Source organism: Schistocerca americana, chromosome 2, assembly GCF_021461395.2.
Source record: "Schistocerca americana isolate TAMUIC-IGC-003095 chromosome 2, iqSchAmer2.1, whole genome shotgun sequence".
In the NCBI taxonomy this organism is placed as follows: Eukaryota; Metazoa; Arthropoda; class Insecta; order Orthoptera; family Acrididae; genus Schistocerca; species Schistocerca americana.
In genome coordinates, this window is record NC_060120.1 from 425,738,651 (window position 1) to 425,760,319 (window position 21,669).

A 21,669-nucleotide genomic window follows, 5' to 3' on the forward strand; every position below is an offset into this window, starting at 1 on the left:
GTTGGTAAGGGTTTAGCTACTTGTGAAAATGTAGATTTTCCATGATATATAGGAAATTACAAGTATTTAATAAAGAATTTTTAAGGGTGGACATCTTTGGGAAAATAAATAATACAGGCCCTACGATGGTAGGGCATGAAAAAATTAATAAAATCAACTATGATAATGTTAGAGAAAAACATCATAAAACATATGAAAATTAGAAGGGACGGTTTTGCTCCCCTTATCGAATTTTCGTAATCATGCTATTTTTATTAATTAACCAGTATTAATCCATTAATATAAAAATAAAACATCTAATACAAATTAGTTTTAATAAATTGCAGCTACTGTAAATACATCTAATTCAGAATCATCTATGCTGACTTTTTTTAATTTATTAAAAAGATGATTTGGGTACATGGTTTAACTATATTTGGTTTTCTTTATTTGAAGAAAAATGTATTAATTACAAAAGAAATTTTATTATTATTAAGGTAGCGCCCGAAAACTAGTCTAGAATTAAAAAATTTACTTATATGTTTGAAAAACTTCAATCTGGGACACACTGAAATACAACAAGACAATCCCCTTTCCTTAGAACATGAATATATTCAAAATAAAGCTAAAAAATTAACATCCAACAATTAAGTCCAAATCTGTATTCTATTATCAGTTAAAAATTTCAAAAACTAAAAATAAGTTTAGGAACTAATGTTGGTAATGAAATTAAAAATTCTTTTTAAGAAACATTTTTTGTTTATGCCAAATATGCAAAAGGATATGAAACTATTCAAACCCAACGACAACAAAAAACTACTAGTAGAAGACAAATATAAAATGTAAAATTAAGCGAGATAGTTCAAACATTTGACAAATAAAAGAGTAATATAGCATATGTTGTTAATAGCACACAACTATAGAAAGACTATTTTCATAAACTTGATGATACACTAAAAAAATGAAATAAAAAATGTCTGCCTACAACAATGGTGAATATCTAGAGAATAAATTTGAATGCTACTATTTAAGAGAACATGTTAGTTATTATACTCTTGAAGAACTATTTTATTCAGCTTTTAAAACACATAGAAATGGTGTTAAAGAATTGTAGAACATATACATTAATAACATAAAATGTTTCTTCTATGAATTAAAATTAAATGATGTTGAAGATACCAGTAAAATATGCAGTAACAAGCTGCTACCTTCAGAAACTCGACCAATAAAAACCTCCAAATAACTGCCAACTAAAGTGATCAATAAATTAATGGGTACAGCTGTATTAGATGATCTGTCTAGAGAAGAACTTAGTCCAACTACTTCTAAAATATATATGGAATCCCCTGCTAACTGAACATTCTTAAACAAACTTTAGAAAATCTTCTTGAACCTAAGGGACATAGAATTATAAGTAATATGAAGAGGAGAAGATGAAATTACTCAGTGACTGCAATACAAATTTCTCCACCATTAAGATCATACTAATAATTCACATTTTCATCAGTTAATTGACCTACGCATTTAGGGACTATATCTGCATCATCATCAGGACAACATACAAACAGATAAAATGAAAATACTAATTTTCTCATCTGCACTAATTGATAAACTCATATATGAAATTATCATTCAATATTTAAAAATTACCAGACCTAACTTTTATAAGAGAATTTTATGCTTATCGATCCAAACGTTGTGTGAATTATCGAATCTCAACCATTCAACATATACTATATCTTCTTTCTTTTTCAAACTTTTTTCAGCTAGGTATACTTCTGAAAATTTGTTTTCTGTAATTCTTGTTCATAAAAACTTCCTTTTACTTCTTCACTATTTAAATTTCGTAATGTATTTGAAGTTGGGGTAGAATTAATAACAGATTCAACTCCAAATTGTTCCATTGACCAGTTGGCTGTATATCCTTTCTCAAAAAGTCCTTCAAGTTTACTGATTCTAACTTTAGATCCTTTTTTAAATTTCGATTTATCATTAAATACAACAGTAGCTGGTTTATAATTCTTTTCGTTAATTGCCATCGATTTCACTTCCATTGTTCGATGTTTCGTGTTACTGTATGCATCAACTAGTTCTGAAACCATTTCAGCCCATCTATAATTTCCTTTTAAACCAAATTCCTCCACACCTTTTCTTTAAGTATTGTTTTAAGTCATTCAACAACAGCTGTTTAAGTAAGTAAAAGTTGAAAAATTATTAATATATATTTTTACATCAGTTCTTTGAAGTCTATATTATAGTATCCTTTACCATCATCTGTTTGTAAATTTTTTGACAATCGCTCTGAAGAGCTGAGTATGCCTTCCACATATGACCTATTTTTAAAATTTTTTTCAAAAACATCAGTTACATTTTTACATCTTTTATCTTGAACTGGAATAGTGAAAACAAATTTTGAAAAACCGTCAGTAACAGTTAATAAATCTTCTTATGTTTTATTTATTTTTGAACTTGCCTTCAAATTACCTGCATTCATTTAGACTAGTTCAGCTTGCCATAAATCATCAATATGAAGTTAAACTACATTTCATCTTTTAAAACCCTTTCTCACCACTTTATGTAACTCATTAATTAATTCTTCATGAGTATTAGGTTGTAGACCTTCACCAACAATTTTTTTAATTGATTTATTATTTTCGCTGCTACAAATTGTAGAAAGATTTTCTGTTCCCTGACTTTCTATTTCATGTGTTACTCTATGAGGATTATATGTTTCAGTAATTTTTTTACACTTCAAACAGTAGAAATGGTTTTAAATTACTGTTCTTTTTGCATCATCCATTGATTCTGAAATAAGTTCACCATGGCGAGTAATTCAGCTGAAACTGATACACTTTTAACAGGCTACTTTAGAATTATAAGCATTTTATCTTGCCTTTTCATTTTAAGTAATGGAATTTTGAATTGAGTAGGATATAAAGTTTCCAATTCAACATTATATCTTTTAATCTCTATTTTAAAATCAGGAGGTGACGAATCACCATATATATCGGTTCCAAATAAAATAATTCTCTTAATTTTTACATCATATTCAAATATACATTTCAATATTCCATCACCCCTAACAAAATGAAATTTCATTTTTTGTTGATCACACATTCCTTTCTGAAGATTACTCAAGTGACTTAAGTTAAATCTGCTTTTAAGAAGTAATTTGAAGAAGCTTCCTGTGTTTCTTTTTTTTTCTAAAAGCCAGCCAAAGTGGCCGTGCGGTTAAAGGCTCTGCAGTCTGGAACCGCAAGACCGCTATGGTCGCAGGTTCGAATCCTGCCTCGGGCATGGATGTTTGTGATGTCCTTAGGTTAGTTAGGTTTAACTAGTTCTAAGTTCTAGGGGACTAATGACCTCAGCAGTTGAGTCCCATATGCTCAGAGCCATTTTTTTCTAAAATATTTAGATTATTTTTTTAAGTTGATTAATATTTTCATTAAAATTTGTCATCATGACATAATGGCTGAGTTGTGTTAGAATACATGTGTATTCAGGTTTTTTAACATTTTCTTTTCCTAAGTATTGTTTGGTAGCTGGACCATATCAACTTACAGGGTTTTTAAATCTACTAATTTTCTACCTTTAAATTCAATATATCTTATAGTTACTTTAAAGGTGTTACATAATTGCTTATGAAACGGTTTGATTAAACATTTCTATCAATTTTGATTGTAATTCATTTTCCATCTTTTCTATGTTTACTTTTCTAACATTCATATCAACAATAGGCTGATGTAATTTATTCCAAAACATGTCCATTTACCCAATGGAAAATATCAATTAAGGTGACAACTACCCTGCCTATCTAATCCATGTTAATTTAGGCAAGTATTTGAACCATTTGTGAAAAACTATTTGATGCAGGACCTTCATAATTTTACTGTATGTTACGTGATGCTACTAGAGTCAACTTCACTAAAATTTACTCTACACATTTTGCAGTTTTTAACAAATACTTTTTTCAATTTATATTCTGCAGAAAATAGATTTTGTGAAGTTCCTAATAGGGGAATATTAATGAACGTAGTACCAGACTTAGCTTTTTATGTTATGCAGAGTCTCTGAGAATGTCATTGACACATTACAAAATTTAGGGTGGAAAATACAATAAATATTTCATAGATCATGATGGGGCAAAGCTGTTTTATTGTATAACGATAAAGAAAGGACTTTATATTTTATCTAGAATTGAACATCGTTTTATTTATTCATCAGTTCTGTTGAATTTTACTTCATTTGTTACTGATAAGTATAGAAGGTTATATCATAATAATGGACAAATTAGAAGAAAAATAAACTACTTTAACTACTTGGAATACTTGGTGGATTTTTTTAAGATTATAAGAAATTACTTCAGAAACGGCCTTTACTGTAAGTTTTACTTGGAATTCAAGTGCTGGAGATGGTATATTATGAAGGTCTGATTTCAACCAACCTGGAGTTGCAATAAAAGACACTTCCAAAACAAGATAACATTGTTGTAAACTCTTTGGAAATGTGTGTACCAGTTGTTAAGTATCAATTGAATTGTTAACTTGAACAATGAGAAAATATAATGAAAAATCCAAAATTTCGAATGTTTTTTTTTTTTAACTGTGGACATAGCAGGATTGAGTGGTAATAAGATTACTGAGACAGATATTACAAATTTTTGTAATTCTAAACAATTTGATATGTCGCATTTAGGAACTGTCACATTTCAGAAAAATTGTAATAGTAATCAGTTACTCAGCTGTCACGATAAGTTGTAGAAAATATATATATATATATGAAAAATGGAAGAAACGAAATGTTTCCAGAGGAAATGTGGAACATTTACCTTCCAAATAATTTTCTGAAATCTTACAATGCATTTAGAGTTTTTAAATGAGTTGCATTACTTGAAGCAGACACTGACATAACTCCACATAACTTCATAACAAATTATCCTATCTATGTGATTAACATGACTTGTAGAAAAACTATTGTTACAAGTGAGAAGATAACTATAAAACTTTGTGTAAAATTTTACTGATAAAATTCTGGATGACACACTTGTATATATAGAACTGTATGGTAAAAGAAATTTAATGTACGGCGCAGAGCTCAAAATTTTAAAAGGAAATTTTTAATCTGTTGTGACAGCGTTTGGAATTTTTAGAACTGGCGGGAAAAAAAAATTCGATGTCTTAAGCACCTGCAGGCGAGAGCTGTTGTGTAGCTCCTGTCTGTATCAAACCTCGTGACTGACTGACTCCAATAAAACCCAATGCTTGCAGCTGGAGCAGTTCACTCATCAAACTGCTGCATCCCACTTACTCCATCTCCCTCACATGAATGCGAACGTACCCCTCGCTCATGTTCTGTTTCTTTATCGAATAACAGATGTCTCTGATTTAAGTTCCACTGACTTTAATATGAGAATCCACCTCATTTCAAAAGATGGTTTTTCTTTTTTAACAATAATTTCTGTGTTGTAATTGACATTTACATGTTGTTTACAATTCATCTCTTCAAATAAATATCGCATTGTGAAGAAAATAATATATTTTATGTGTGAAATATAAAGAATCCACTTTGTTTCTTAAATAACAACTATATACACAAACTGCCGACTCCCCATGACTATGTCAAGTGAAGGAATGTGGCCCTAGATTTGATGAAGTCATAAGTGTGTCAAATGTGGGAAGGGCTAGCCATGTGATAAAGCGTTTTCTATCATCCCCTGTGTACTCAGTAACGACCTGAGAAAATCATGTGGTTCATTTAATTCTGAACTTAGTTCTCGTGAAACATGGTGTTCACAGGGTTGGATGCATCAAACGTGGAAACGAGTGGGTGTTAAATACGAAATGTTTTACTTTTTTTAACTTATTTCTTACATTCGCCTCTCTTATAAAAAAAATATTTTCCTTAGATAAATAAATGTAATTAGAAAAATATTCATTCCCCTTCATTATTTGTGTATTTTATAATAAAATGCATGTTATTTAATGAAAATAAGTGAGCTAGACCCGAAATTTTGAAAAGAATAGCGAAAATCAGCAGCTTGTGAACAAATTTTTTAAAGAAAACGAGTGAGCGAATGATTTCTGCTACTGGCATCTCCCTGTTGAGAGGTCAAACAAACGTGTGGTTGGTGAAGAGGTGCAGCAACCTTTTCGGAAGTTGTAGGGCAACAGTCTGGATGATTGACTGATCTGGCCTTCTAACATCAACCACAACAACCTTGCTGTGGTGATACAGTGAATGGCAAGAGAAAATTACAGCCATAATTTTCCCCAAAGACATGCAGTCCTACTATATGGTTAAATGATGATGGCTTCCTGTAGGGGAAACATTTTGGTGGTATAATAGTCCCCCATTTGGATATCCGTTTGGGGGCTACTCAGGAGGATGTTGTCATCATGAGAAACAAAACTGGCATTCTTTGGAACTGATCGTGGAATGTTAGACAGCTTAATCATGCAGGTAGGTCAGAAAATTTGAAAAGGAAATGGATTGGTCGAAGATAGATGTAGTGGGAATTAGTGAAGTTAGGTGGCAGGTCAAAAAGGACTTCTGGTCAGGCGAATACAGACTTATAAATGCAATATCAAACTAGTTAATGCAGAAGTAGGTTTGATAATGAATCAAAAAACAAGAATGCTGGTAAGCTACTATCAACAGCATAGTGAACACATTATTGCAGCCAAGTTAGACAGAAAGCCCACACCAACCACAGTACTGCAAGTTTATAAGCCAACTAGCTCCACAGCTGATGAAGAGATTTAAGAAATGTATGAGGAGGTACAGAAGTTACTCAGATAGTTACGGGAGACGAATTCGATAGTATGAAAAGAAACAGAAGGAAAAGTCGTAGATTAATATGGACTGGGGCAAAGAAATGAATGAGGAAGCTGCCTGGAAGAGTTTTCCAAAGAGCATTTTTTTATCATTCTTAGCAATTGGTGTACAAATCATGAAGAAGGCTGCATACATGGAAGAGACCTGGAGACACCGAAAGGTTTCAAGTGGAGGATCCGTACCAGATAGTATTGATAGAAGACATAGAGAAGATCCAACGGGGAGCAGCGCGCTTCGTTACAGGATCATTTAGTAATTGCGAAAGCGTTACGGAGATGATACATAAACTCCAGTGGAAGACTCTGCAGGAGAGACGCTCAGTAGCTCGGTAAGGGCTTTTGTGAAGTTTAGAGAACACACCTTCACCGAGGAGTCAAGCAGTATATTGCTCCCTCCTACGTATATCTCGCGAAGAGACCATGAGGATAAAATCAGAGAGATTAGAGCCCACACAGAGGCATACCGACAATCCCTCTTTCCACGAACAATACGAGACTGGAATAGAAGGGAGAATTGATAGAGGTACTCAAGGTACCCTCCGCCACACACCGTCAGGTGGCTTGCGGAGTATGGATGTAGATTTAGATGTAGAAACTGATTATGTAAAGATAAGGCTGAGATTTAAAAACCAGGTTTCAAATAGCAAAACATTTCCAGTCGCTGGTGTGGATAGTGACCACAATTTATAGGCTATGTATTGTAGATTAAAACAGAAGAAATTAGAAAAAGTAGGAAATTAAGAAGATGTGACCTGGATAAGTAGAAAGAACCAGAGGATGCTGAGAGTTTCAGAGGGAGCATCAAGCAATGGTTGACTAGCACAGGAGAAAGGGATACAATAGAAGACGAATGGGTAGCTGAAAGAGATGAAATACTGAAGACAACAGAGAATCAAATAGCTAAAAGAAGAAACTGAATTTAACTCATCTAAAGAGAAAATATAAAAATACAGCAAATGAAGCAGGCAAAAGGGAATACAAATGTCTAAAAAATGAGATTGTCAAGAAGTGTAAGATGGCTAAGCAGAAATGGCTAGAGGACAAATGTAAGGATTTAGAAGCACATTTCATTACAGGAAAGCGAAACTGAGACCTCTGTGGAAAAGAGAAGCAGGTGTGTGAATATCAAGAGCTCAGACAGGAAACCAGTCCTAAGCAATGAAGTAGGTAACAGCTGAAAAGTAGAAGGAGAATATAGAGGGTCTATACAAGTTACATGAACTTGAAGCCGATTTTACAGAGAGGTAAGTGGACACAGACGAACACGAGATGGAAAATACGACACTGCGAAAAGAATTTGACAAAGGTCTGAAAGATCTGTCGAAACAATGCCCCGGGAGTAGATGATATTCCGTCGAAACTACAGATTGCCTTGGGAATGACAACCATGACAAAACTCTTCGATGTGGTGGGCAATATGAATGAGACAGGCGAAATACTCTCAAACGACAAGAAGAATATAATAATTGGACTTCCAAAGAAAGCAGTTGCTGAGAGGTATGAAAATTACCGAACTATTAGTTTCATGGGTCATGGTTGGAAAATACTAACACGAATTCTCTAGAGAAGAATGCAAAAACCGGTTGAAGTCGACTTCGGGGATGATCAGTTTCGATTCCCGAGAAATGTAGAAACACATCAGGCAACACTGAACCTACGACTTATCTTTAAATGTAGTTTAAGAAACGGCAAACTTACGTTTATATCATTTGTAGACTTAGATTCTGGTATTGTTGGCTGGAATACCCTCTATGAAATTCTGAAGGCAGCAGGGGTAAAATACAGGGTCCGAAAGACTATCTACAGTTTGAAAAGAGACCAGACGACAGTTATAAGAGTCGAGGAGTATGAAAGGAAAGCAGTGGTTGAGAATGGAGTGAAACCGGATTGTAGCCTACCCTGATTTTATTCAATGTGTGGGATACATCCTACTTGCGTCCAATAACACGACAGGAATCAGCAGGGCCGTAGTTACCAAACATACACAGCTTGTGTTAAATAATGTTCATCAACTTGCACAATTTAAATATAATAAAATCGATCAATTTAACAAGCACAATAAAAATTATTCTTAAATCCCTGTCGAAATCTGCATAACAAATCCATAAAATACGAAGAAAATTTCTGTTGATGTAAATGCTTAAAGCAATCAAAACCTCCCAAACCCACAACACTCCTGTACAATGTCTTCTCCTCTGCAATATAAACTCATATCGAGGTATAACATTAAGGCGTAATATAATGCACACAAGTAACAATAAGTCACCATCTAAAACTTGAACGCTCGGCAATGAAGACATGGGGCACACAAACTTCTGACTAAATAATAATCCAACTGATGCCAATACAGGTAGGCGTTAATTAAATGTCAAACAGTTAATAAAAAACAGCGCCCTGGCTTCTAAACATAATCTGAGAACATACGCACATGAAACCCTCCCTCATAAGAATTAAACTTTGCAATCAGCACACAAGGTAAAAATATGATAAAAATGGCTGATAAGGGAATACAGAATAAGGCGGTGCCTCCATCAATCTGATCGGCCACTAATTACAGAGTCACGCAGTTTTACAAGTTTCAATTCAGATTTCGAGCGAAAGGTGCATCCGCCAAGGCGGCGGATTAACGAGCTATAAAGCTTAACGACCTGACAGAGACAGGAACAAAGAGAACAGCAACACTCGACTTAAGAACGAGATGGAGACAGAAGGCCAGGAACATGGAGCCCAGTCTAACGAAACACAGTTCCACTAGCAACGGCCAAGTCGTCAAGCCTCCGTGCCACGTCCCACCGTACCGAAGGAAGTACACTGCACTCCGCTTATCTGAAACATAAATCAACTACAACAGCACATTCAAATTACATAAAAGAATAAAACGCAACATTGAAAGAGGAAGGCTCGTCAATTTTTTTAACTCAACCCTTTAAAATTCATTTAAACACTGTAATACACTAGTGAATAAGAATGTCCCTTGAAACGGAATAGCAACAGCCGAGTATTACCTTACATGGGCAATAGCCCACCAGAACTACACTTTCATGTAATAGTATTTCGTTACTCTTTAATTAATGTGAAATTTTGATACATTATCACCAAGGTTACCACCATATTAGATATACCATCACTCAGTAATGAGAAGCTCACCGGGTTTCCTAACGTCTAGCGGCAGATCCGTCATAAAGTGGTAGGAAACTATGACGGAAAGCCCAATCCCCGTTATCATGTTATCATGTCACGTGTGACATAACTTTGACATAGTGGACTCGTCACTGACGACAACATTAGTAAACCATTAACAACATATATAAGCACACAATTTCACCTATTTTAATGGAACACACGCCATATGCCCAGGCGAACTGTTAATGCCAGGCGACTCTCCAGCAAGCTCTTCTTCTCAACATGCACTGCGTGTAGAGAAAGTTCAAACACCACTCCTCCTGCCGGAACCTATACCCTTTCTGCCGTCTGCGGCCTCACGCTTAATGAGCATGCGCACCAAGTAAGGGTCAATCTCCTAACCGTGTTGTAACCGCAACCTACAGACCACAGTGTCCGAGACGCTGCCTGGACGCTGCAGACTTAAATAGCCGAAACCGCGATGAACAACCGACTCGAGGCCGGCCAAAGCGAAATCGATGGCAAAGATGACACAAGAAAGGGGTACTGGCGACAGCAGTGCGACGTATCACAGCACATTGAACTAGCAGTAAAGGAAACCAAAGAAAAATCTGGAGTAGGAATTAGAGTTCAGGAAATATAAATATGAACTCTGATCTTTACCGTAGACTCTATAATTCTGTCAGAAACTGCAAAAGTCTTGGAAAAGTATTTGAACAGGATGGACATTGTTTTGAAATGATAATATAAAATGAAAATAAAAAAGATAAAGGAATGTAGTCTGCTTAAATCACTTGATGATAAGGGAATTAGATTAGGAAACGAGACACTTGAAGTAGTAGATGAATTTTGCCATTTGGGCAGCGAAATAACTCTTGACGAGCGAAGTAGAGACGATATAAATGTAGACTGGCCACGGTAATAAAAGAATTTCTGAAGAAAAGAATTTGAACATCGGATGTAGATTTGAGTGTTAGGAAGACTTTTCTGAAAGATCTGGAGTTTAGCCAGGTATGGAACTGAAACATGTACCATAAACAGTTCAGACAAAAAGAGAATAAATCTTTCGAAATTTCTGAGACCTCAAGGAATCACCAATTTCGTTTTGGAGGGTATTGTGTGTGGAGAGAGGGGGGCGGGGGGGTTAGAAATCGTAGAGGAAGACCAAGAGACCAATACAGTAGGGAGGTTTAGAAGGCTGTGGGTTGCAGCAGCGGTTCGCAGAGGATTGAGTATCATGGTGCTACCTTTGCAATGCGGACCGCTGCACGATTTGCAGGAAGAGGCAGTGAAGTTCTGGTAAGTACCAAGATGGTTGTGGAGCCATGCTGACTGCTGTGAAATGTCCAGCTGCGCTAGGTTTCTCTGCGGGGGATCCATGGTGCGAACAGCCCGATCGAGATGGTCCCACACATTCTTGATTTAAATCCGAGAGGTAGATGACCGTAGAACAGGGAGAATACATCCAGGTGCTCTTAGAACTACTTACGTACACTGGAGTTGCGTAACACATTCTACTGCCATGTTAGTGTATGTCACTGGGGACTGAGGAAAGACAAACTACATGTACGGCTTCCTTCCAGTACGAGATCATCCAGGAAATTCCACGAAATCAGCTCCCAGACCTCAACGCTCCCTCTTCCTGCCTGGACTCTTCCGACGATTGTTACAGGGTTCCGGGAATCTGTCCGACGGGGAATTTTAATATGAAAAGGCCACGTGTCACCAATCAGTCAGCTTCCAGTTCCGGTATTGGCGATCAGTTCCAGCCTTCGTCGCCGATAAACAGCAGTCAGCTCGAATGCGTGAATCAGGCGCCGGCTGTCGAGGCCCATACAGGGCACTGTTCGCTGAACGGTCATTGAGTAGACAAGTCCGTTTATCTGGGTTTATCTGGGTGGTCAGCTACTCAATAGTTGTACGTCTATTCGCCGGTACACATCTCCGCAGCTGTCACCCATTCCTGTCATCTACAACCCGTGGTGCATCACAGTTACCTCCATGCCATTTTGGGATAGCATCATTTTGCCATGCATGCTGTACTTCGACCACCGCAGTAAGAGAAGCTTTTACAAGGGTGTTTTGAAAACGTTGTACCTTTCTCCCGAATGTCAACGGTCATGCCCTTATGGGCGTCAGATACCTCGCTCGGCTTTTGCATTCCGACGAAGACTGCGCTAATTGCCGCATCCACCGCTAGTGCTTCCACCTGCTGTATGTGAGTGGTTATTGCATGTTGACTTCGAAGACAGGCGGTGGTTACAGTAATATGTAAGTCCTCTTGACTGCAATCGCTTAGGTGGAAAGAACAGCAGTGTGAAAGCGTCGATATCATGTCAAAGTATAGCTTCTACAGGACAGGCGAGCATGAGGACCTGCAAAAAGTCGCTGTTTGAAGACAACAACAACAGTAGTACTAAATCTTTGGTACGGACAACGCAGTTCCGCATAGAACTAGCCTCTAATCGACATTTCTTAAACTGATTTGGAAGTTACTTCTCTTTCTTTTTGGGTGAAATGCTTATCGACGTAAGTTCACACACTTCCACGACACAGTGAAGTGGCTGATGGTTCAAATGGTTCTGAGCACTATGGGACTTAACATATGTGGTCATCAGTCCCCTAGAACTTAGAACTACTTAAACCTAACTAACCTAAGGACATCACACACATCTATGCCCGTGGCAGGATTCGAACCTGCGACCGTAGCAGTCGCGCGGTTCCGGACCGAGCGCCTGAACCGCTAGACCACCGCGGCCGGCGAAGTGGCTGATGCTCTGTGTTCGTGAACCATAGCATCTCGACCTTTAAGTGAATCAAGCCAAACTATTCAGAACGAAATTGGAGTGCATATTTCGCAGTATGGCCGTTACTAAGGAACTGTACCATGGTATACGTTCAAATGGTTCAAATGGCACTGAGCACTATGGGACTTAAATTCTGAGGTCATCAGTTCCATATAACTTAGAACTACTTAAACCTAACTAACCTAAGGACATCACACACATCAATGCCCGAGGCAGGATTCGAACCTGCGACCGTAGCGCTCGCGCAGTTCCAGACTGTAGCACCTAGAACCGCTCGGCCACCCCACCCGGCCATGGTATATGTCCTGTATTATATCTTGCCGTTGATGCCAACCGTTGGAAACTATTTAGCGACTTGACTTGTCAATATTGATCGTGTAAACTTTACTTAGATACTTGACTTTGTGTTTAGTAGCTATTTCGTAGTTGGGAAGTACGTAATGACTGTTGTAAAGAGTACTAGAAATAGATGATTTTTTTTTTGTTATATAAATCCACAGATTAAAATATTGTGGCAACGACTGTAATATTAATGCTTCACATAACTTGAGCGACTTAAAACTGAGTCGCTGACTTTAAATATCCGAATGTCACGTAACTGTAAGGTAACTTCACTTCACTCAGTGTGCTGTTTCGTTTACATTTTCGGACAAAAAAGTTTCCGCGTGAAATAAGGGATTAAACTTTCACCTTATAGATTAATAAGAGGGGATATCAGAAAGTAAGTGACACATTATTATTGCGCTATACCTCAAAGTGACACAGATGCATGACACATTTTTGCAACATGCTCACCAAGTCTGTGTAAACAGTGGCCGGAACGTTCTACCTACCGTTCAATTCCTCGACGATATAAAGCTGCTGATGGTTCCCAAGGCTATTCCGGAACGTCTGTGTCAACGTCATGTTAGTTTGAAACTCTGCTATTGCTGCTAATAGCTTCTCGAGTGTCTGAACACTTTCGTCTGTGTTCAATGTCGATGGGTTTCCTTTCCAGTCAGCATGACACACGTCAAATGGTTCACACCAATTCACTACGGCCGAACGCGACTCGCGTTTGATTCACATTTCGGCAGAATATCACGGTGATTCTGTATGTGAATTAGATTTTTCGGCCACAGTAATCGTACCGTCCCGCGTTTTCAGCTACCACGACATTCCACTCCCACACTGTGACGATCCTGTTATTCACACCGCAGCAGAGCTGTGTCTGCAGAACATGTTCTCTCTTCCGACAATGCACCACAGTTGTTACATAACGGTCTTATGTGGAATGCTGGTGACGTCCGAAGAGTGAAGTCCCATGTTAAAGCTGATACCTCACGACGGAATCACAAGCTGTTAGGCAGTCGCTGCCAGACGCAGCCATATATGAGAGACATCACAAAAGTACGCCTTTCAGAGGTTCCTTACGCCGCCCCTGCTTAAAGTCTAGACCCAGCCACGAATGAGAGACGTCGACAAAAACAGACACGCCTTCATGAGTTTCGGTACGCCTCCGCTGCTGGATGTCTAGTTATGCCAGAGAGAACACCCCGACCCTCGCCCTACTCGTTGAATAGCCACTTTATCACTCTGATAGCGGCATCATCGTATTCAGGTCCAGCTGCAGCGTGCTAGTGTCATTAGTCATAACACTGCACCACAGTTCATAGTTATACCTTTAGTGACCGTTGACTGTCATTCAGTGCACAACCAAACTGTTATAATTGTGTTCTGCAATTGTATCAAAGGTATACTGCCCCTCACATGGACATGGATGTCTTCCGAAATTAGGTATCCTGTATTAAAGTGTTTTCATGAATCTGATATTATATGTTGTAGCATCTACTCGAAATCCTCCTGAAGTGCAATATTAGAACTGAGTTTCCTATATATAAAATGCAGCACATAAAAGGACACAATATGTCTAACTCACTTTTTAAAGTTTCCTCGAATTTTTAACAGTGCACGAGTTTTATCTCAGTACAGTATCTTAGAGGAAGTAAAGTCTAAGATGCATGATATATGTCGATATGACAAGTTGTTACGACTCTGTAAACATGTTATTAGTTCATAGTTTGCCTTTGTGTCAATTGGCAAATTAAAACCTTTTGTAATTACATGTCGAAGTAATTATTTACGTGATGGAATTACCATTGTATATTGTTAGTGTTGTGTCCTGCGGTCAGCAGGAAAGAAGTAATAGTCAATTTGAACACACTTTATTACAATCAAAGAAAACGACGCCTTCTTGGCATACACTAAGTTTTTAAATGCATAACAAACATAAAGAAAACCAAAAACCCAAAACTCTGTGGTAGCAAAACAGATAAGGAAACAAGACAATGGAAGAAAATACTGACCAAAACTACTCTACATAATACAACGTGCTAATACAAGACTATGGCGAGTGAATACAAGGCTGGAGCCGTCGTAAGTACTGGCCGGAGCTGTTCGTAGCGGTTGGTAAACACTGCCGGTCTGACGGTCTAGGCGTGCTTATAAAGCCAGGTCGGCGGTGTGCTACATGCGTCATATAAGTTTCGATTGGTGGAACATTGTCACATTTTGTCTGGCGAGGTAGTTCCGTGTTTATTTGGGAAGTCTGTTATTGTTTCTGTCCGCTGGCGATGTTTCTCTCCGCGCTCCTGAAAGAGAGGTCGGCAACCCATCTTGCGAGTCGGTTCTGCGGGCCCTCTAACAATAAGTGCCGCTACGACAGTTAGAAATTTATATTGCAAGGAAAAAAGCCATCTTAATTCCAACTGAAGCGTTATAGGGAGGTAAGAATGGTAGGAGCAAGAGAGGAAAAAAGGAGAATTAATGCCTGCTTATAAGTGCTACAGTTCACAGTTTATAACTTTTGCATAATAATGGTTCTACTTCCCTTCAGTGTCAACAAAATTTTAAACTTTAATTTCCCTTCGTTTCTGTAAATGATCATCTTTATCATTTAGAATAATATCAGTACTTATTTCTCCTTTGAAGTCCAGGTGAACTGAACGTTTTTGAGTTACTAGGATATGACTCTTTCGATTTACTCAACACCAGACGTATCTCAGTGGGAGGTAAAGCTTGAGTGCCATTACCTGTATTTTCATATATCTAAAAAAATCTTTGATAACTGCATAAATTATTTCAATCAAAGTAAATTTCTGCTTTTTAACAACATTTTTCTCTTCCCTAGTAAGTCGGAAAGTGATCTGTTACAATTTTTCCTAATACTGAAACATCTCCACCTCGATCTGCCCAACTGGTAAGGAATCGTTATTTTTGAATATAACAACCTTGGTTGCGCAAACACTGCTTACATGGTTCGTAAAAATTCCCTTGGATGTTTCATTATAGCCATGGATGATACAATTATACCTCATCTATTTTTTTCTCTTTATTCTTTTTGTAGATAATCGGATTTTGCAGTACAAAGCCGAAACCTGCCATGAAAGCAATATTTTTGGGACGAAGAATGTTTTATTCAACAATAATCTTCTAATATCTCATCTCAGACGGACAGCATACGTTTCACGCCATTTAGGTTAGTTAAGGTGCCTGTTATTATCAACACTACTCAGGATGGAACCAGCCTGTAATATTTCTCTATGAATCTTACTCTCTGCTTTTCTTACAGGCCTCATTAGCACAACGATACAATTACAACAACTGATAACTTCCAAAATACGATGTTTGGACTTACAAATAATCCTGCAGCTGTGAAGATTCCACAGAGGGAAAAGTACTGCAGAAGAGAACGTTTTACTGTAGTCAAGAGCGTCGTTTCTTTCGCCGTAGCAGGCCCGCGAGGTTTGGAAGCGCACCACAGTTTGCGTTCAAAGCAACCGACGGGAACCGAAATAGAGGAGTTTCCTACCGGAGGGCCGTGAAAATTCAATTGCTCAGATGCGGATGAGCGGTGTAATAGTGGTTGTTTTACACACAGGAATTTGCATTCTGAGTAGATTTTGCAACGAATGTCTTTCCCGTACGCAAAATGAGACTGGAGATAAAAGTGGCGGCGGCTTTCCGTGCGCCGGGGCAGCACTGAGAGGCATCGTAAGGGAATACAGAACCGGCGGAATTGCTTCAGCGCGTCGCTTATCTTTTCAAACAGTAATGGGCATAGCTCCGACAGGTTTCTTAGGTCTTACCTTAAAACCATGGTAATAACTGTTAATGAAACGCGTGTGTGCGTTTCTGGATCATATGTGTGCTTAACGCAACGTCATCAACGCCCTTACACTCATTAAAACAAACGAATGAGGAGGGAAACTCTAAAATTGTTGCATACTCATGCACTCGAAATGACCATCCAGTCACTATCTTACATGCGCTTAAACAACTTAGAAAGAGGTAAAGTAGCTATACATGAAATTAAAACACAGAGAAAACAAAATAATCAAAATCAATCTTATGCCATCTAAGTAGTTCGACATGTTTGTCTAAGAACACATCGTGTTGGCAGCCTTTTGTGAGTATGATATTCGTAATTGTAAGATTTGTAAGTGTGAATAGCAAACCAATTGCTCACCTATTGTAATTTCATCGTGTATCCAATTATTATCTGATGATGGGGTAATGTTTCGAAATCCAGGTAGCACCAAACAAACATTAGCGGAAGAAGACACACTCATACACATAAAACTTTTCTAGCGAGAATCGACGTAAGAATTTACATATTACAAATTAATTACTTTTGACCCGTCCAGATTAGTGCCTTTAGTCTATTTTTAACATTGAAGCTTATAATTTACGTTTCATTACGCGAGAAAGACAATTCAAGAGTGCATATAAATAATCTACGTCCGAATAGCTGCTTTTCACATGTAAAAATACCTACATTAACATCTAAATTTAGAAGAAGCAACCAAGAGAGAAACGTGAAACAGTAGGCAGGGACAAATACCCATGTGATGATTTGAATAATGAAACACTCCACCAATTATATTTTCTTACACATACTACGGCGCATTTTGAAAACTTATTCCCACTTACAAGTGCAACAATTTCTATTCGTGTTTTATGTTGTGCCTTTGTGCGTGTGTGTGTTGTGCTCCACTGGCCCTGCAGTCGTCTTTTATGGTTTTACTCGGATAGTAAAATCTTTAAATACCAGTAACTTTCTATACCCTAATATTAGAAACATCACACCAGTAACTTTCTATACCCTAATATTAGAAACATCACGAAATTTATATTTTCCGATTGCAGTAATATCATGAAAAGAGCACTGCAAGGCAAGAGAAGCAGAACATCACACTCATAGAAATCACATAAAACATCTACGTATGCAGTTAAACCTGATAATGTGAATAAAATCCTTAAACATGTCGTGCTATGCATCAAAAGTAAATTACTTTTGCAGCGTTTAATTATTTACATCATTAATGACACATTTGCTGACTTTTGAACTACGTCGATTATTCAAAATTAGTTCGCAGGATGCGAATTCCTTGACATCAGCTGTGTAAGATATAGTTCTACTACGCAATACCGACATATGAAAATATTGACAGCAAAAGGAGAATCAACGTCGATCGATGAAGCAGAAATCCTTATAACTCTTGCAAATTGATTTCAATCACTGCATGACCATCATCAGTGTTAGTATTAAAGCACTGTGGACTTGCAGTAAACTCGTAACATCTGCACATATCAGTGAACAGTACTTGTCACGCCAAGACTATAAATTCAACTGATAAAGATCAGACAACGGTGGGAGAGCATAAAGTTCGTGTAGGATGACTTAATAACAGTGCATAGTGTGCTGGTGCGAGGCTGCCTCATCTCTGACACAGTGGATGAAATTCCTCTTGGTCACAGACTTCGTGCAAGTGATCCACCACAGTAGCGACGGGGATGCATTGTCAACAATGGATGGCGAAAAAGAGAGGTATTAGGCTTCCAGTGACCTTGACCACACCGAACTGGTTTCAGTGGAAGTAGTTATGCGAAGATGAAAGCCCAAGAGTCATAAACGGCCATCGGCCATTTTTCCGCAGAGGACACAACAACCTGAAGCGTTGCAGAAACATAAATCAGAGTCGGCTTGCTGAGCGGCTTGTGTGTGGGGTATAATCAAGGGTGTCGCCATGTGTGGTATCCCAAGCATCAATGAGATGAAAATCGTCCACAAACTTGTGTAAGGCCGGACATTGTGATCCGCCAGGAGTTTGGCCCTTCAGATGGAGGACAGTCTGTTGACACTGCCTCCTATGATGCAGAACATTCGTTGACGTTGGTGTGTCGAGCCTTATGAGCGTATAAGGTGACGCCCCATGTTTTAAATACCCCATCTGGATCGGCGAGAAACCACGCCTGTGGGCCACGTCTGTGGACAAGATGCCTTCCGAAACGTGAAGCACCACAATGCTCCCTGTGTGACTACTGACAGGAAAAAAGACGAATCTATAATGAATGGAAATAGTAATGAGATGCACAGCTTGTAGAATGGCTGATTCAACTTCAAGCGCCTTGAACATCTCGCGATGAGTTTAAACTTTGAGATATTACTGATGATATTGGTATTGCACATTTTGAACTTGTGCGTTTGGCGTCGTGGTGCTGGGAGTGAATGTACCATCGTCAGAAGCATTGGGATGTGGTGTTGACAGACGTCACCATCCTGTGTTCCACAGCACAGATGGAAACTCTTTTGGGTATCCATGCAGAATAGTGGTGGCAATTCTGGTTGAGATGCCATCTCGGCCTTTATAAGTGGTCCGACATTTCTGTCAGTGTGGTCATCGTAGTTCATGAATGTATTCCTCCACATCAGATGACACCAATTAGGTGTGACATCTCGACTCAAAGGCCACTATAGACACACTATGTTAAGCAGCCATGTGGTGGAGTCACTCATTTGGTTACGGTTCTTGGGAGAAGGCCATAAGGCAGCCTCCGCAGTGTGAGTGACGTCAGGGATGGCTGAGTGATGGTGGGGAGACGCATGATGCTGGTCGAGGTGGCCATGCAGTGCACTGGGAGTCGTCATCGTCACAATGAGCGCCACTGCATATGTCACCAGCAGGACATTCATTGTGGTTGGGAGTGGTATGTCCCTAAGAGGAGGTTGCACAACATGTTGCTGAACGCATTCTGACCATAGATGATCCTCTTTTTCATGTGTGTGGCTGACCAGTGTACAAAATTATGGCCCTGCAACCTCCGATCGGTAAGTAGTAGTGTACATGACTCCGGAGTTCGATGCGAACTTTCCGAACACTGTTTGGGACAGTATACTCCCTGAACTGCGCTCGCTTTTCGGCCACATGTTTGATGGCCATACCGAGGGGTTGGAGGGCCTCGACCACATCGTCTGCAGGGAGTTCAAACGGTAATTGAAAACTCTGATCGTTCTGACACCAAGACATCTGGACTAGGGTGACGGGTCCTATGTTACCATCAGAGTGAAAGGAGCGTAGTCCACAATGGACCTCTTGTATAATATTGTCACATACAATGTCGTCCACCATTTTCGTATAGACAGTGACTGTCTTTGTAAAGATGGATCCCTACGATGTCGGTTAGCGGTATCTTCCCTTTGTCATGCAGAAATCATTGATATCAGACTCCTTGGGATGGACGAAATTGGGGGGAGGGGGGCAGACGGTGAACACAATGTCGATTTACTATAGTTGTTCGCCATGATGTATGGTTAGGAACGACGGCATGTCGTTACGGGCGCGGTAAACACAAAATCAGGTTAGCTAAGTCTCGCTACAGAACAGAGGCATGTGTCTGCACTGTGGCACTGCCGAAGGTAGACTGTAACACTTTGGCTCTCCAAACACACTTCCTGGCCTGACACAAATTTCCGTATCTCATACTGTCTACGTCCTTAAATCGTAGTCCACTGTATCCAGCTGTGGATCATGAACAGTGTCTGTTGTTTCAAATGTCCATGTCTACATCGATTACCAACTGAAATCAAACATGTGTGACACTTAGAGTAGAAGTATTAATAATAATAATTAAAGTGTGAATGGACTGCGTTATTTGGAGGTATATATACGCCTATATGAGGAGACAAACCATTCGTTTATCACTGAAGATGTGTGGTGTGTCAAGTACTAAGATTAGCCTTATTTCATATTCGGGTATTTGCAAAAGCACGCGCGATATAGAGGAGGAGTAAAAGTAATTTACAATCTAGGGATTCTCTGGCCTGTTGTTGATGTGTAGATGCGTATGAATAACTGGGAAAACAAACTGTACCTCTGCCTCTTCGTAGCCAGAATACGAAGGCAGACTGTAGCACCTAGAACCGCTCGGCCACCCCACCCGGCCATGGTATATGTCCTGTATTATATCTTGCCGTTGATGCCAACCGTTGGAAACTATTTAGCGACTTGACTTGTCAATATTGATCGTGTAAACTTTACTTAGATACTTGACTTTGTGTTTAGTAGCTATTTCGTAGTTGGGAAGTACGTAATGACTGTTGTAAAGAGTACTAGAAATAGATGATTTTTTTTTTTGTTATATAAATCCACAGATTAAAATATTGTGGCAACGACTGTAATATTAATGCTTCACATAACTTGAGCGACTTAAAACTGAGTCGCTGACTTTAAATATCCGAATGTCACGTAACTGTAAGGTAACTTCACTTCACTCAGTGTGCTGTTTCGTTTACATTTTCGGACAAAAAAGTTTCCGCGTGAAATAAGGGATTAAACTTTCACCTTATAGATTAATAAGAGGGGATATCAGAAAGTAAGTGACACATTATTATTGCGCTATACCTCAAAGTGACACAGATGCATGACACATTTTTGCAACATGCTCACCAAGTCTGTGTAAACAGTGGCCGGAACGTTCTACCTACCGTTCAATTCCTCGACGATATAAAGCTGCTGATGGTTCCCAAGGCTATTCCGGAACGTCTGTGTCAACGTCATGTTAGTTTGAAACTCTGCTATTGCTGCTAATAGCTTCTCGAGTGTCTG